Source organism: Corapipo altera, unplaced genomic scaffold (assembly GCF_003945725.1).
Source record: "Corapipo altera isolate COAL_440 unplaced genomic scaffold, ASM394572v1 46, whole genome shotgun sequence".
Lineage (NCBI taxonomy): Eukaryota > Metazoa > Chordata > Aves > Passeriformes > Pipridae > Corapipo > Corapipo altera.
The window spans coordinates 5158826-5174720 of NW_020884883.1; the positions used below are offsets into that span (position 1 = coordinate 5158826).

A 15895-nucleotide genomic window follows, 5' to 3' on the forward strand; every position below is an offset into this window, starting at 1 on the left:
AATGGGGATAAGTGTGGAAGTGAAGGACAAGTGGGAAGTCCCTTTCAAAGAGAAGAAACTTCATTTCTGGAAATACAGACAGTATAGGGTACAATCTGAATGAGGAAACAAAAAAACCCCAAACATTAGAAAAGAGGAGGCACTGTCTTTGGAGAATTGGGAAAATGGGCACAAAACATGAAGATATTTCTCATCCCAGATCCATTTACTACTGTATAAAAATCTGAAATATCCTATCTTGAAATAATTACACCATAATCCAATTTATAACTTGGTCAGAGTAAATGATGTTCATGAACAAATGCAGGCAGTTCTACAGTTAGAACTGCAAATAACACATTAAGTATCAAAGACTGAAACACACCCTGTCACAGAGGCCTGATGATACTTCCTCCCTTCCCATCTCAATCTCTCACATTTTAACTCCACTGTTTCTCTTGTTGCCTCTCCCTCTCACAATGACCTCCAGCATTTCAAGTCCTACATCCTTCCATAATATATGAGTTACTGGCTTCCACAAAAAAAGGCAAAAATTACATTTTGACATAATTTAAGTAGGTGCTATATAAACTAGTTCCAGAAGTAAAACTGAGAATAGAGTAGAAAATAATTTTTCAAACTGTTTAGAAGACTTTAATGTGGGCTATCAAGAAGGATATGCAATATAATATTTATCTATGCACATCTTGGACAAAGGAAAAGACAAGTGTAGGGCTGTGAAAAAAAATATTTGCTTTCATTTGCCAGCTAGCAGTGTCCTGAATACATGTGTTCCTTTCAAAGCCAGCAACTGAGCAGCTCAGAAAAAAGCAGCTGTTTACTTTTCCTGGAAGATGGAACCATCTGCAGTGAATGCATCTGCAGTCCCCAACAAAACCTGTGAATACTATGTACAAATATGCTTCTGACATAGCTGGGGCAAGGACCAGTATGTCCACAGTAGAGGAGAATATGAGAGCAGGGGAAAGATGCACAAAAGCAATCATGCTTCAGAGGTGATGAAAAGAAAGATATTTTTCCAGGGATCAGACAGGATCATCTATAATTTGCTGCAACTCAGGGAGCCTCTGAAAGTCACCAAGATAACACCAAGACTGAAAGACTGACCTGTGAAGACACAGTTGGTGAGAGGAAGATGTGCTGTGTTCTGTTTCACCCAGCTGATGCATTTCTCTCTGCATTACTTACCTTGTTATAAAAAAAGGTTTTCATCAGAAATAGGTTTTGAAGATTTTTTTTGTGTATACCCACTTTAAGGATGGGGACAGGCAGAACAAAATCGGAGTAATTACCAACTCAAGAATCCCATCAGAATAAGAAAACATGTTGTGTGTTCAGCATTTACATTGCTCATGAGGTTAGTAGTCCTAAACTATTAGTAATGGCATGATATTTCACAATAAGATGTTAAAACTTTGCAGTTTATTCTACTACCTCATATTTTAAAAAAGTGGAAAGAATAATGTTATTAGAAACCTTAAAAAACATATTTTTTGGTTTTGCCTTCATAGCCAAGATTCCCAATTTAGCATACTCCCAAAGCAACAGTCAGATGAAAATCTGACATGAGGCTGTCACAAGGTCAGGTATCTTGTGAATCAACATGGCTAGAAATTCGACATTTGGATTGTTAGCTTCCACATGCAAAACACTATGTAAAAACATACCATGCTTAAGAACTAAATAATCTTGGTATTTTAGAACTATAAAATATGGATCTAACCACACAGCAGGAGTGCATATCTTACACCGTTTTCTAACGATACCTCCATGTATGTCAGTGTTGTGTAACAGACAGGCTTCGTGCTTCAGTATGTTCTATTCTTCCCTGTGCTTCCTAATACTAATAAGTAAAAGATTCAGAGTCAGTCTCCAAAATAGTTTCACCAAAAACCATGCACTGCTGTTTGGATGGCTGCAGCTATTTCATCCCCCCTGAGGACAGAAAATACACGTTACTTTCAAAAATGAGATAAAGCAAACCAAATTGACTGTTTTGGCTGTATGTTTATAGCATTTTTTTAAAGCCAGGTTTTGCTTAAAAAAAAAACCAAACCCCAGAACCCACAAAACACCAAAGGATTGAGGGCAGTCCTGGAGAACACCAAGTTGAACATGAGCCAGCAATGTGCTGTTGGGGCAAAGAAGGAAAGTGGTATCCCAGGCAGCAAGGCAGAAGTCTGTAATCCTTCCTCTCTACTCAGCACTGGTGAGGCCACTCCTGGAGTGCTGGGTACAGTTCTGGACTCCTCAGTGCAAGGAGACATGGACATACTGGAGAGGGTCCAGCAAAGGGCCACAATGGCAAAGGGATGAAAATATCTCTCCTTGAAGGAAAGGCTGAGAAAGCTGGGAGTGTTCAGCCTTGAGAAGGGAAGGCTCAGGAGGATCTCATTAATGTATGTAAATACCTGAATTGCAAAGAGGACAGAGCCAGCCTGCAGTGGTGCCCAGTGACAGGATCAGAAGCAACAGGCACAATTTGAAAAGCAGGAGCCTCTGCCTGAACATCAAGAAACACTTTGTTACTGTGGGGGTGATCCAGCACTAGCACAGGTTGCCCAGAGAGACTGTGGAATTTCCCTCCTTGGAAGACAATCAAAAGCCATGTGGGCATGGTCCTGGGCAACTGGCACTAGATGACCCTGTTTGAGCAGGGGGATTGGACCAGATGACCTCAAAAGCTCCCTTCCAATCTCAACTGTTCTGTGATTCAGTGACACATGGAGGATTCTTTCTCTACATAATGTTAATCACCTGTAGGACTGTGCTTAACACTTCTAATTGCAGTCTGGAACTTATTGCTTGGAAACATTCTTTCTGGGGGTAAATGTTTTAAAAGAATACCTACAACACTAAGCAGAGATATGTTTGTCATTTTAGGCCATGTCTATTACAAAGTAATTTCTCTACAGGGGAAATTTTCTTTCTAGTTACTTAAATTTTCGCAGAGAATGTCTACTGTGCTCCTGTCCCCTGGTAGGGGTTTGTTCAAATGTTGTCAAAGGTAAGACTCCAGAGTTCAGATATTAAGAGACCTTTGCTGACTACTGAATGTCACTGGAAGTCCATGTGTACATAAATCCTGAATTAAAAGATACATTGCCTTTATTTTATATATGCATACAGAAAAGGAGCAGGTCAGGGACTTAAAACATATTTTAAAGAAAGAGAGGCACATAAAAGATAGGTTAAGTGACATATAGAGAAGGTGAATATGATGTATCAAATTAATTATTAATCTGCAACAAAAAGAAATGCACTTCCGTATTGGTTCAGTCTTGAACTAAAAATTATGTCTTCATTTGTGGAATAAAAATATGCAGAAAAGATCAAATCACGAGATCCTATTTTTAAACCAATAAGATACTGAAATGAGGGTACTGCATGCAGGAGAATGAAATCTCCACTGGTATTGCACACTGAATAAGAGTCTAGCAGCTCCTTTCCTTCCAGTTGGTCTCAGACACTTGTTCCGATGCTATACAACAAATTTAGCCATGTGGGAGAGGTTTTGATTTGAAAAGGAAGCAAGCATGAAAGCTTGCAAGCCTTACCCATATTATCAGTGATTGTTACAGAGACCAAACACAGACAGTCTTCACTGGAAAGGAGTAAGTGCAAAACATTACCCCTTTCCCTTCTTCTAATACCACACTTAAAAACTTTTGGATTTTTTTAAATGTCAGGTTTCACTACACAGGAAAGCCTTAGTGCCAAACCTGTGCCTGAGGTACCTTAGAAAGATTTTTCTCTCACTTGGTAAAAATATTTTGGAAGCCCTCTGGATTGAACCTCTCTATCAGAACACACATGTTTAATAGAGGCATACAAGAGAGTAGTGATCTTGGAATAAGCTTATGCAATAAATATCTATTAAGCCCTTTAAATATGCTGCGTTTTAACCAATACATATTTTGTTACAGCTACATGTTTCACAAATATAGCCATATTTTCCACAAGTAAATTCAAGCCTACTCAAAAGTGTCATGTGTTTACAAATATATTTTGCAAATGCAGGCAAAATTCACACTTTCTAGAAGAATGCAAATTCCAGATTTGTGTGTCTTAACAGGAGTTTAAAATACTGCAACTTTTTAGCGGGACTCAGCTTTCTTCTGATCTGCTGTGAAAAATACATACTGCAGTCATGCAACAACATGAGGCACCATAGCAGCAGATTAGATGGCAGGAAAGGGGCAACAATAAAGCCACAAGATACATCCTTTAAGGTGGAGCCTTCCTCATGTTCTGAACGATGTCCTTTAGACTCACTGAGGCAGCCAGCTTCAGCTGCATATGATGTTATGTCCTTGAGAGGGCAAGACTGTGGTAAAAATACAGCACTTGGCAGGCTCCCTTTAGACTTATTAATATAGACTAAAATCAGAGGTACTTTTTTTTAAATAAAAATGTGCATTGCACATTAAGTCCATATTTGAGATCAGCAGGGTTTTCTTCATTATATTCCCATTTTTGAAAGGAAATTTAATGTCTTTCTACAGAAGTAGTTTAAGCTGTATTTTAACTTGTGTATGGAATCACTTAGTTCACAATATCAACTTTTTTTTTTATTCTAGCCTTTTAAGAAACTATTCCAAATTAAGAAGTGAAACTGCGAAAAAAAATATTTTAACTTTAGGAGAGAACATCTCTGCATGCAAGTTTCACTGTAGTAAAAGCCAAGATGCATTTATTTTAAGTGTAGAGTTCAGTTCTACTGGTATAGGTAGCCTGTGCAGCTATGTTAAGTAGAACACTGATGTGTTTTGCCAGCTTTAATCACACTGAAAATCTCACAATACCTGATACTTTACTTTAAAAGCTAGATGCAGCAGAGGATGAAAAGTCTCATGTGTTTGAAGAAACCCATTTTCCATTGAAATATTTCAAAAATAATTCTTTTTCATACAGTGCTTGAGCATCAGGATCTCAAACACCAGTTCTACATGCAGTTCACTACATCCTAAAGGGCACTTGAAAGCCTTTCCAAAACTCCCACTGAAACTGTGCTCCATCCTTTACTTACTCCCCCTCCCTCAACTCATAACTGTTAAGGAAAACAGCAATGCCATTAAAGCTCACTAGAAGGTTAAGTTTTTAAGAACTGGAAGACAGGAAATAAAAGAAAGTTAAGTATAAAAAAATTCTTAAATCACTGTGGGAATTTTTTGTTTTCTTTTACGTTTATGGTTTCTGAGTACTTAAGGAATAATAGCCATGAGGGTAATTATCACTGCTTCTAGGATACTCATATGTGTGCAGAAGAAATAAAGAACTGGGTTTTTTCCAGTTATTACCATTTTCAGCTAGAATGAAAAAAGATTCTCCATGTAAGGAACCATGTTGCTTTTGGAGTTTCTGTAGAAATGAGAATCTCTAACATATGGCGTCTTTTCCCATCTAAATACAAGCACTGTTGGAAGTTTGCAGCAGAAAAAAGAACATGATCATGTATGTAGCTCCAAGAAATGTTTTACTAAAACTCTGCAGAAAAAGACCCCATATGTTGCTTTACCTACATGCACAACAGAAAACTGTCAGCCTGTGGGAGCAGGCCAGGGAACCCCCAACACACGTTCCCAGCTGAGACTCACGGACAGCCAATTCTGTGTTCAAACTGACCTGCACATGGGCAGGGTTCCCCACATGTTTACACAGAGCCCTGAGACATACCTACCAAAAGGTTTGCAAAATGTCAGTCAGCAGCTAAAGATATCACTTGTCCTGACAAAAAGACGAAAAAAACAAAGAATCCCAGAGCAACCCACCAATAACTGAATTAAGAGGGGTAACAAGCAGGTATCATTCCTTACAAGGCCTAACTGCACCGATGAATTGATGGATTACTTTAAACACTCAGATCAGTTTATTTACAGAACAAATAATGAGGTTTTAAAGTCCTATTCAAACCCTGTGAAAAGGTAAAACTTAGGGAACAAAATATCTAAAGAATTCTGAAAAGCCATACAGAATGTCTCCGTAGGTTATGTGCCACCACCTGCTTCACGTGAAGACACAAAGAAAGGGAGGAATAGGCAGATGATGCCTTAGAATGACAGGTGAGCACCTGCCAATTAACTTACATGATTGGTAACAGGAATGCAGTCTCCTTCTGTAACCGGTGCCTAGCTGGTCTCTTTCCCATATCAGTACAATAGGTTTCTTGTATGATTTTAGCCACAGACAGACCACAAAAAATAAAAATTTATTGCACTCCAAGACAGTTCCATGTAAACACAGCCCTTCAGCTCCCATGGAGGAAGCCGGCTTTAAGCTGACCCCCACCTCAGTGCAGTTCCGTTTATTAAAGAGGAACGAAATTAAGGCAGCTGACAGAAATCTCTCAAGACCATCTTTGGGACAGTACAGTCAACCAAAAGACTTATTATTAACCACACTGTTTCTCAGCAGAGACTGTTTTCACTACATCTTTGAGCATGAAAGGCTGAAAATGCTGGTTTTGTCCGAGGCACTGCCTTTCCCTCCTCACAATTCTGTCATTTTAAGGCAATATCGCCACGGCCCCTCGGAGGGTCTGTCACCTTCCGCCTGAACTTCTCCTGGACTGCCTGAAGTTTAACTCATTTATTTACAGACTCCACAAATCCTCCCACACCTTTACTTCTCCTCCTCCCCCGAGAGTCTTCAAATGTTTGAAAATACCGTGCAATGCCTCCCCAGCTCGGCCCTCGGACTCTCTCGCCCTCTCTCCTCACGCTGCCGCGCGGGCTGTGGCGCCACAGCCCTGCGCCCTCCCCTTAAAGGAGCGGCCGCACCGAGGAGCGAACTTTCCAGCTGGGCTTGTCACCAGGGCAGCAGGAAAACAGCGATGCCGGAGTTACGTACGGGCCCATCCACAGAGCCTACCGTGCAGCCTGCCTGCACTCACCTGCAGCATGTCAGGGCACACGCAAGGCTGGTTCCCACAGCACAGACGGGTGCGGTTCCCCTCTGCCTGGCAGCAGCGGGACAGGGCAGCTGCTTTCCAAGACTCTGCTACAACAGTGTCAGTAGAAAGTGAAAGAAGGAGCTGGAGTTTGTACAGAAAGGGCCCAAAACTGTTTACAGGCCCATCTGCCCATAGACCCTCCCATGTGGTGAGGGTAAGGAAGAATGTTCTGGAAGGAGGCATCTGTCCATGGGACTCCCTGTCCTTCCCATTTGAACAGTAAACTTACTTTCTACTCTGCTTGGCCTCGAGCAGCTGTACAGCAGAAAGCTGAGCAGGGCTGTGAGAAGCAGCTGCCTAACTCGCATCTCAGCTCCAGCCCTGCTCCCTCTCATAGTGCCTTTCGTGGTGGTGAGGGCGACGGAGGCCAGAGGCACAGTGCCATGTGCAGGCAGCGCCTGCGTGGAAAGAGGCCGCAGGGCACAGGAGCAGACAGGGGAGCTGACCAGCAGCCAGCAGCCCCTCTGCTGGGGTAAGAGGACAGCCATTCCTGCCCCTGGCACCTCCTTGCTGCGTGTAAGAACTTCCAACAGACCTTGAAGGCAGGTCTGGTCTGCCAAAACTGGGAAATATTAACAAAGACTTAAAAAGTCAGAGTCATGTGACATCTCTAAGGAGTTCCTGGAAATCTGAATGGTGGTTTTTAATGCATGCAACTGGCAATGTGGGTGGTTGCAGGTCTACAGCACTTGCACAGCTCTCACAGGTGATTCCATCTTCATGTTCTCCCACAGTCAAGGCCATATTTCATGCATCTGCAGTGACGTTGTGCACTCTTTTCATGTCTCTGATGCCATGTGCCAGTAGCAGGTGTTCAGTGCGTATTTTAGTTTGCTGTGACTGTACCTCGGATATTGGTTTATATATCATATGGGAGGCCACAGCTCCTTACAACACTGGAACAGAGCAAGGAGGCATTTCCTACTAGGACCCCAGTTTAAAGAGGCCTTCATTAACACTTTGTTGCAGCCTAATACTGAACACCCCACCACCACCCATAAGCCCTAAGGTGTAAAAGCATGCCATGTATCCCACTGCCTCCTATAGAGGGAACACAAGGCACTTCACAGTACTTCATTTGAGTCATAGAATCATGGAATGCGTTGGGTTGGAAGGGGGCTTATCTAATTTCAACCCCTCTTGCCATGGCAGGGACATCTTCCACTAGACCAGGTTGCTCAGAGCTCCATCCAACCTGGCCTTGAACACTTCCAGGGATGGGGCATTCACAACTTCTCTAGGCAACCTGTTGCAGTGCCTCACCACCCTCGCTGTAAAGAATTTCTTCCTAGTGTCTAATCCAAACCTGCTCTGTTTCAGTTTAAAGATGTTTCCCCTTGACATTCCTTGACATTCCTATCATTACATGCTCTTGTAAATAGTCTCCATCTTTCTTGTGGGCTCCCTTCAGGTACTGGAAGGCTGCAATTCGATCATCTCAAAGTCTTCTCTTTTCCAGGCTGAACAATCCCAATTCTCTCAGTCTTTCCTCATAGGAGAGATGCTCCATCCCTCTAATCATCTGGGTAATCTCCTGTGGACTCACTCCAACAGGTCTATGTCCTTCCTGTGCTAGGGACCCCAGAGCTGGATGCAGTACTCAAGATGGGGGTCTCACAAGAATAGTGCTTTTACACCCTAGAAAAATTTATCTTAATTCATTAAAGAACACTGAAGATTCAGAGGGATCCATTGGCAGCTCTGTATTTTAGAGAGTACCTTAGATTTAATTTTCTAGTATAAAGGTCTGATTCAAAGCTTTGTGAAGTCCATTACAGTCCTGTTTCTGGCAGGCACAGGATGAGTTTAGCATTTAATTTAGCTCACCGACCATCCTGATGTCAGGTCACAGATCCAATTTAGTTCTGACTTCCACTTTCCCTAGTTAATCCCCTCATTTGTGAGTATTTCCAGCAGTCAGGAGTTAGACACTCCTGTTTGTGGTGAGTTGATCCTGGCTAGATGCCAGGGTCCCACCAAAGCTGCTCTTTCAGTCCCCCTCCTCAAGTGGACAGGAGAGAAAAAATAGAACAAAAGACTTGGGAACAAGATAAGGACAGGAAGATCACTCAGCAATTACTGTCAGGGACAAAATAGACTCATCTTGGGGACACTAGTATAATCTATTACCAGTTGTTCTGTTTTAACCCCAACTGGCTGCTAAGCCCCCCACAGTCACTTGCTCACTCCCCATCTGTGGAATGCGGGGAGAAAATCGGTAGGGTGAAAGTGAGACATAAAGTTGACATAAAGCCAGTTTGATAGGAAAAGCAAAAGGTTGTGCACAAGCAAAGCAAAACAAGGAATTCATTCACTCATCACATCTCGTGGTCAGGGAGGTGTTCAGCCATCCCAAGGGAAGCAGGGATCCGTCACTCCTAACACTGATTCGGGAAGACAAATGCCATCACTTTGAATGTCCCCCTCTCTTCTTCCTTCTTCCCCCAGCTTTATGTGCTGAGCATGATGTCATATGGTATCAGATATCCCTTGGGTCAGTTGGGGTCAGCTGTCTGGCTGCGTCCCCTCACAACCCCTTCTGCATCCCCACACGCTGGTGGAGGAGCAGAAAAGCCCTTGACTCAGCAATAGCAAAAACCTCCCTGAATTGTCAACAGTGTTTTGGTCACAAATCCAAAACACAGCCCCATACCAGCTAGTATGAAGAAAATTAACTCTACCCTCCCAAAAACCAGCACACTTGGCTGGATGCCAGGTACTCACTACAGCCTCTGCAACTGGACAGAGGAGACAAAAAAACCAGCAAAGGATTCATGAGTTGAGATAACAGCTGGGAGAGGTCAATTACTGATTACCATCACGGGCAGAACAGACTCAAAGTGGGACATGCCTTAAATTTATTACTAATAGGATCAGAGCAAAAGAGTGAGAAGTAAAAGAATCTTAAAAATACCATTCCCCCACCTCTCCTTCCTTCCGTATTCTCCCTGCTCCCCTCCAGCAGTGCAGGGGGATGGGGAATGGTGTTTATGGTCAGTTGTTTCTGCTGCTGCTCAGAGTGAGGAGTCCTTCCCTTGCTCCTGTAGGGTCCCTCCTGTGGGAGACAGTCCTTCACGGACATCTCCAGCATGAATCCATCCCTCTGGCAACAGCCCTTCACAAACTGCTGTCCCGTGGGTCACTCCTCCGTGGGGTGCAGTCCCTCATGAATGAGCTGCTCCACTGTGGGTCCCCCACAGGGGCCACAAGTCCTACCCAGGAAAAACCTGCTCCAGCGTGGGCTTCCCTCTCCATGGGCTGCAGGTCTCTGGCAGGACCCTACTCCGTCTTGGGCCTCCCACAGGGTCACAGCCTCCTTCATGTATCCACCTGCTCCAGCAAGGGCTCCTCCATGGGCTGCAGGTGGGTCTCTGCACCTCGATGGTCCTCCATGGGCTGCAGGGGCACAGCTGCTCCACCATGGTCTGCACCACGGGCTTCAGGAGCCTCAGCTCTGGCTCCTGGAGCATCTCTTTGCCCTCCTTCTGCACTGACCTTGGTGTCTACCTTGTTCCCAAGTTCTCACTCCACTCTTCCCTGGCTGGAATTTTTACTGTGCAACAACCTTCTGTTCTTAAATGTGTTATCACGGAGGTGTTCCTATCATTCCTAATTGACTCGTCCTTGGCCAGCGGCAGGAAGCCCATCCTTGAGCCAGCTGGCATTGGCTCCACCAGGCAGGGTAAGCTTGCAACAGAAGCTCCCTCTGTAGCACCCCCCTACCAAAACCCAGCCACAGAAACCCACTACACACACCAATCAAATCAGAATAGGATAATGGAAAATTTTAAAACACCTTCCCCTCACCCTTCTCTTCTTTCACTCCTAATTTTCTTTACCTGCAGCACAGGGTATGGAGAATAGGGGTTGTGGTCAATTCATCACATGTTGTCTTAGCCGCTCCATCCTCCTCATGCGGGGACTCCTCACAGTCTTTCCCTACTCTAGTGTGGAGTCCCTCTCATGGGAGGCAGCCCTCCAGAAACTTCTCTGACATGAGTCCTTCCCACAGGCTGCTGTGCTTCACAAACTGCTACAGTGTGGGTCCCTTCCATGGGGTGCCATTCTTCAGGAACAGGCTGCTCCATTGTGAGCCCCTGCAGAGTCACAAGTTCCCCCATGGGCTGCAGGGACACAATTGCATCACCATACTGTGCACCACGGGCTGCAGGGAAATCTCTGATCCAGCATCTGGAGCACCTCCCTCTTCTGTACTGATCTTGATGTCTGCAAAGCAGATTCTGTCAGAGAATCTCGCTCCTCTCTCTGGCTGCTATTCCTCCCCAGCATGGTTTTTTTCTTCCCTTCTTAACTGTATTATCTGAGGTGCTGCCCCCATCGCTGATGGGCTCAGCCTTGGCCAGTGGTGGGTCCATCAAGGAGCTGGCTGTCATTGGCTGTGTTGGACATGAGAGAAGCTTCTGGCAGCTTCTCACACAAGCCACCCCTGTAGCCCGTCCAACTGAAATCTAGCCATGCAAACCCAATACACTGTTTTAAGATTTATTGCAGAGGATTCTCTTTAGGGACATGATATATATTGATTCCAGATTTCAGTGATTTCACCTATTTAACTTTAATTTTCTTGTTGTTTTTAGTTATCTTGTTATTTTCAGAAGCAGGAATCTTTAACTATGGATGGTTATATTTGTGTAATGCACTGAAATACCAGTTTTTAATTTACAATAGTTGCTCATTCATTTTAAAAAGATTATTAAAAAATATTTAAAAAAATCTAAAAAAATGCCCTTTCTGGCCTTTGGTCTGCAGAACCCTGTCATAATTTCTCACTAAATTATGTCATACTTAATATCACATAAAAGTTTTATAACATGGAGACAGTTAGATTCTTGTGTATTTTATGGATGGAAAAGAAGGGTTACAACAATAATAAACACCTAAAATAATTTTGTATGAATGAACCAAAATCCTAAAAGGGTGCTCACAGAGTGTAGCTTGGAATGAGAGGCCTTTCTGCATTATTCCTCATGTGTCATCCACTGAGAAGAAAGGGAAGGGGAGAGAACTATGGCTTAAGTAATGTGTTTACCTCTATTTGGGAGATGTTGGCTCTCTTTTTGACTCCATCTATCACTTTTGTATACAGTAAAGAACATTCAGTGTCATATTTTCTTTTACATTTGTATACATGAAAGGCCAATGAGAAACTGATTCTTGGATTATAAGTGAAGAAATATATAAAATCATTTTTATTAGTCTGTGAAACTTTGAATACATATATATTGTTATTTAAGTATACTTAAAAATTTATGTGGTTTGCTATTTTTTGTATATTATGCTGTGGTGATTCAAATAGTACATATGTGTATACTGGACATGATGAATGTTTCATGTCCACAAGATGCTCAAATAAACAATATAAATAATTTTCTCTTAACCATACCAGTTTGTCTATCTTTGGCTATTTATATAATTGGAGGTTTACCAGGGTTTACTTACTGACAATGCAAATCAGATACCAAATTCAGGTATCATATAGTGAGAATCACTTAAGCATGAAACTCTACTCACCTAGAACTCTTTGACTTATTTGTTGAACCTTAGCTTTGTCCATGTTTTTTCACTATGTGGGGAAAACAACCAAAATTTTTATCACAATAACTAGAGATAAATTAGACTTATCCACCATGTACCACTGTCAAAAATACCAGCTGCAAAAGCAATGAGTAAAACAAAATAGTCCTTCTTGAAGTCAGTAGCTTTCTTAAAAATTAGCAAGTATTTCTAACATTAGTATCTTTCTTTTAATATGTTAAATGAGTGGTCATTTTCTGTTGTTTTCCTTTGATTTTCAGCTGCAAAGAGTAACAGGTATCAAATAAAGGAACCTTGGCCACTTTTCTGAGCCCTTATATTCAGTGAATAGTAGTCAGCTCTTGTAAATTAACAATATTAATCAATATTAAGAGGGAGACAAAGCAAAGGAGTAACTGTATCTTGCAGCAAGACCCAAAGGTTTTTATGTCTAGGCAGGATGCATGAAACCAAAGCATTCAAAGAAGAGGGAACCTGACAGTTTTAGCTGCATGATGACTAAAGGTCATTTGTGTTGTGCTGACAGTTTTTATACATGCCCAAATCAGTATAATCAGTGTTTTATACCATCTGTTCACTTGGTAACACTTGACTTACTGCTCTGGTCATTCTGCTGTGCATTGATGTAGTTTTTCACCACAAAAGAATGGATGGTGGTCATATCAGCCAAGTGCAGATAGTATTTTCATTTTTTAAGGTGGGAAGCAGTAGCTCATTATTAGGAAGAAATATGTTCTGTGAAAAAGACTATTGGACACTTAAAATTACTTCTGAATTTCCCTTTTGGCTCTGGCACCTGTCTTTGAATTGCCTTGGTGATGTGAGCAGCCATAAAGGTGGCCAGATAAGAAGTCAAATAATACTGAACAAAAGAAATTTTCTGCTGAAAAATACTACCATCTTTAAAAAGTGCAGCTGGTCACTTTCAAGTGCAGCCAGGGTATCTAGAAACCAGAGATACCATGGATAAACACAAAACCAAGCGACCTTAATGTCAATTTATAATCTGACAACGTGGAAAAACACCTGGAAAAACAGCTCTGAAAGAACAGAAAATAGTGTCGTTTATTGGCTGTTAGAAGCGGAAAATCAAAATTACAAGTGGTTATTGGTTGCTCAGAGTAGGATATCCCACACCATCTCAGGTGTTTTATAGAAAGGACTCTATTTTTCTTCAAAATGGAGCCTCCTCTTGGTCTTTGAGAACTTCACAGTTGAAACCCATGTGAACTTTATATCAGCTTTCAGACTCTCACTGGGAATACCTGCCTGACTCTAGACTTAATGATGTGGATCAGTTTTGAAGAGAGACTGTTACCTTATGGGTTCACTCTGTCCTCCCCTCTTTTGGGGGTGGCTAGATCCCTCTGGAATCCATCTCACCTCTTTTTGGATAGTGTGGCCCCTTCTGAAATCTGTCTAATTTGCTTCTTATTGATATTATATATATATATTCTTATAAGTAACCTATCATAAGTGTATCTGGTGTTATAGTGCTGATATGTTAGCTTCACTAATGATAAGTTGTAGTAACCTGTAGTAGTGTGTAACTATTTGGTTGTTGCTGTTAGTGGTTGTAATGCAATACTAATTGATGCTATTACTGATTGATAACATACTATTGATTTATACTGTGTTATTGATTGCTGACAGTAATTTGTACATAGCTTGGTCTATATATATTTATTCATATTCATTTATTAATTATGTGTGTATTGGCTGGTGGTGATGTTTGTGGTATTTGGGGTGATCAGTAATAGAGAATTTTAGAGGATAAAACCTTAGTGTTCTTGTGCATTACAGGACCCTATGAACCCATGGTTGTGAGTGTACACACTGGAAGGCCAGGTAACACTTCAGGTTAACACTTCAGGGAAAATCACCTCCTATGCTCCTTCCCTCTTTCTATAAAATTGTATGAGTTAAAACTTTGTAGATTTCCAACTTTCTGTCTTAGTCTTCCTTCCTGACTTTCTGTACCATGGAAAGAGGAGGAAAATTTTTACAATGCCACCTATAGAGAAGAGCAAGTGGAGAATCGTCTAAATACAAGACCTTATAATTTGCAGTTTCCCATGCTTTACACAGGAAAAAGGCAATACTTCACATCTAGAGACTTCAGATGTCTCTCTTATGGAACAGAAATGCGTATTAACATTTTTCTGTCTACCATAAAAATGCTAGTCATGTAGAATGACCTAGTACATATAACATTTTCTTTTCCCAAGAGAGAAAACAGAGAAACAAACACAACATCTCTATTAGATATTGATAAAACCCAAAGAATAATATTTACTGTAAAAAAGAAAATATTCCTACAGTAACAATGGGATAGAATGAGATTAGAAAATTAAATTTATACATACAAGTAATGTGTAAAGTCCTTCCCTTCTAGTCAAAGATTTTTTTTCTGTGTTTTTAATTCTAATTGCATTGATAAGATCATAGTGATTTCTTTTGGACAAAATACAATCGTGGTAATGATTTATTAGAATAACATTATTCAAAGATCATATATTTATCATATGTTAAGAGAAGATGTGGTGTTTTTGTTAATATCTTGCATCTTTATTGAGTATTGAAAATAATCCTTTTCTTATTCAGAAACCTTTTTAGTACACACATTCACCTAAAGTTACTTCTGTATAAATCAGTTTAATAAAAATAATGGAACTGGTGATGTTTTACCTCCTCATTTGCCTCAAATTTCAGGAACCATGTGGTCCAGAAGACAGTGCACTAGCTGGTGAGAAGTTTACACTTGGATTCTTTTATGGACTTGCTGTAAAGTTTCTTGCTGTTTTTTCACCTCTTTCGATTGTCTGATATTTCAAGCAGTTTGGGGAAGATACATTCTACTGTGTTTCTATAATCCCTGGCACAATTAGGACTTAATGTTACTTTACAGATGTAACATGATTTTAAAATTAAAAACAACAAGTCAAGTAGGGGCAAGCTATTTTATATTTTAAACTTGATTATGGCATACTGGTGTAAAAGCTAATATGGGTATCAGGTGACATATATTGTATGAACCAGTAGATCTTTTCCATGTATTCACTACATACCTATGGAACTTGCAAGTCAGCGTGTTCGTGTGAAAAGAAGTACGGAATCAAAGAAGCCATTGAGCAAAGACTGGGATCTACATGGTATGATAAAGCTTTAAATGGACATCTTGAGAAGCACAGAAACATTGAAAACGAGTGGAATTAACTTATCACAGAAGGTTTTAAAAGGTATTAAGTATACATAACCAGTGTCAGAAAAGTTCTTTTCTTTTGATACCTGTAATAGATTTAGCACTTTGTTTTTCCGCAGTGTTTTGCTGTAAAGAATTTCCTTATTGCATTAAGGACTGTAGTCTTAAGGGCTAACTTCAGCTAA

At 41.1% G+C, this 15895-nt stretch overlaps 1 protein-coding gene across 2 annotated transcripts in view; it reads right to left on the reverse strand.

The window, feature by feature from the left end:
- The window catches only part of MYT1L (myelin transcription factor 1 like), a 326870-nt gene extending 320102 nt beyond the window's left edge, over positions 1–6768 (reverse strand). Inside the window, exon 1 of one of the 2 annotated variants that reach the window (XM_027640981.1) lies at positions 6667–6768. The gene's annotated coding sequence lies outside the window, so the exon portion shown is untranslated. The remainder of the gene's footprint in view (positions 1–6666) is intronic. The other variant, XM_027640983.1, reaches the window with a different exon arrangement.
- Between the last annotated feature and the right edge of the window lie 9127 nt (positions 6769–15895).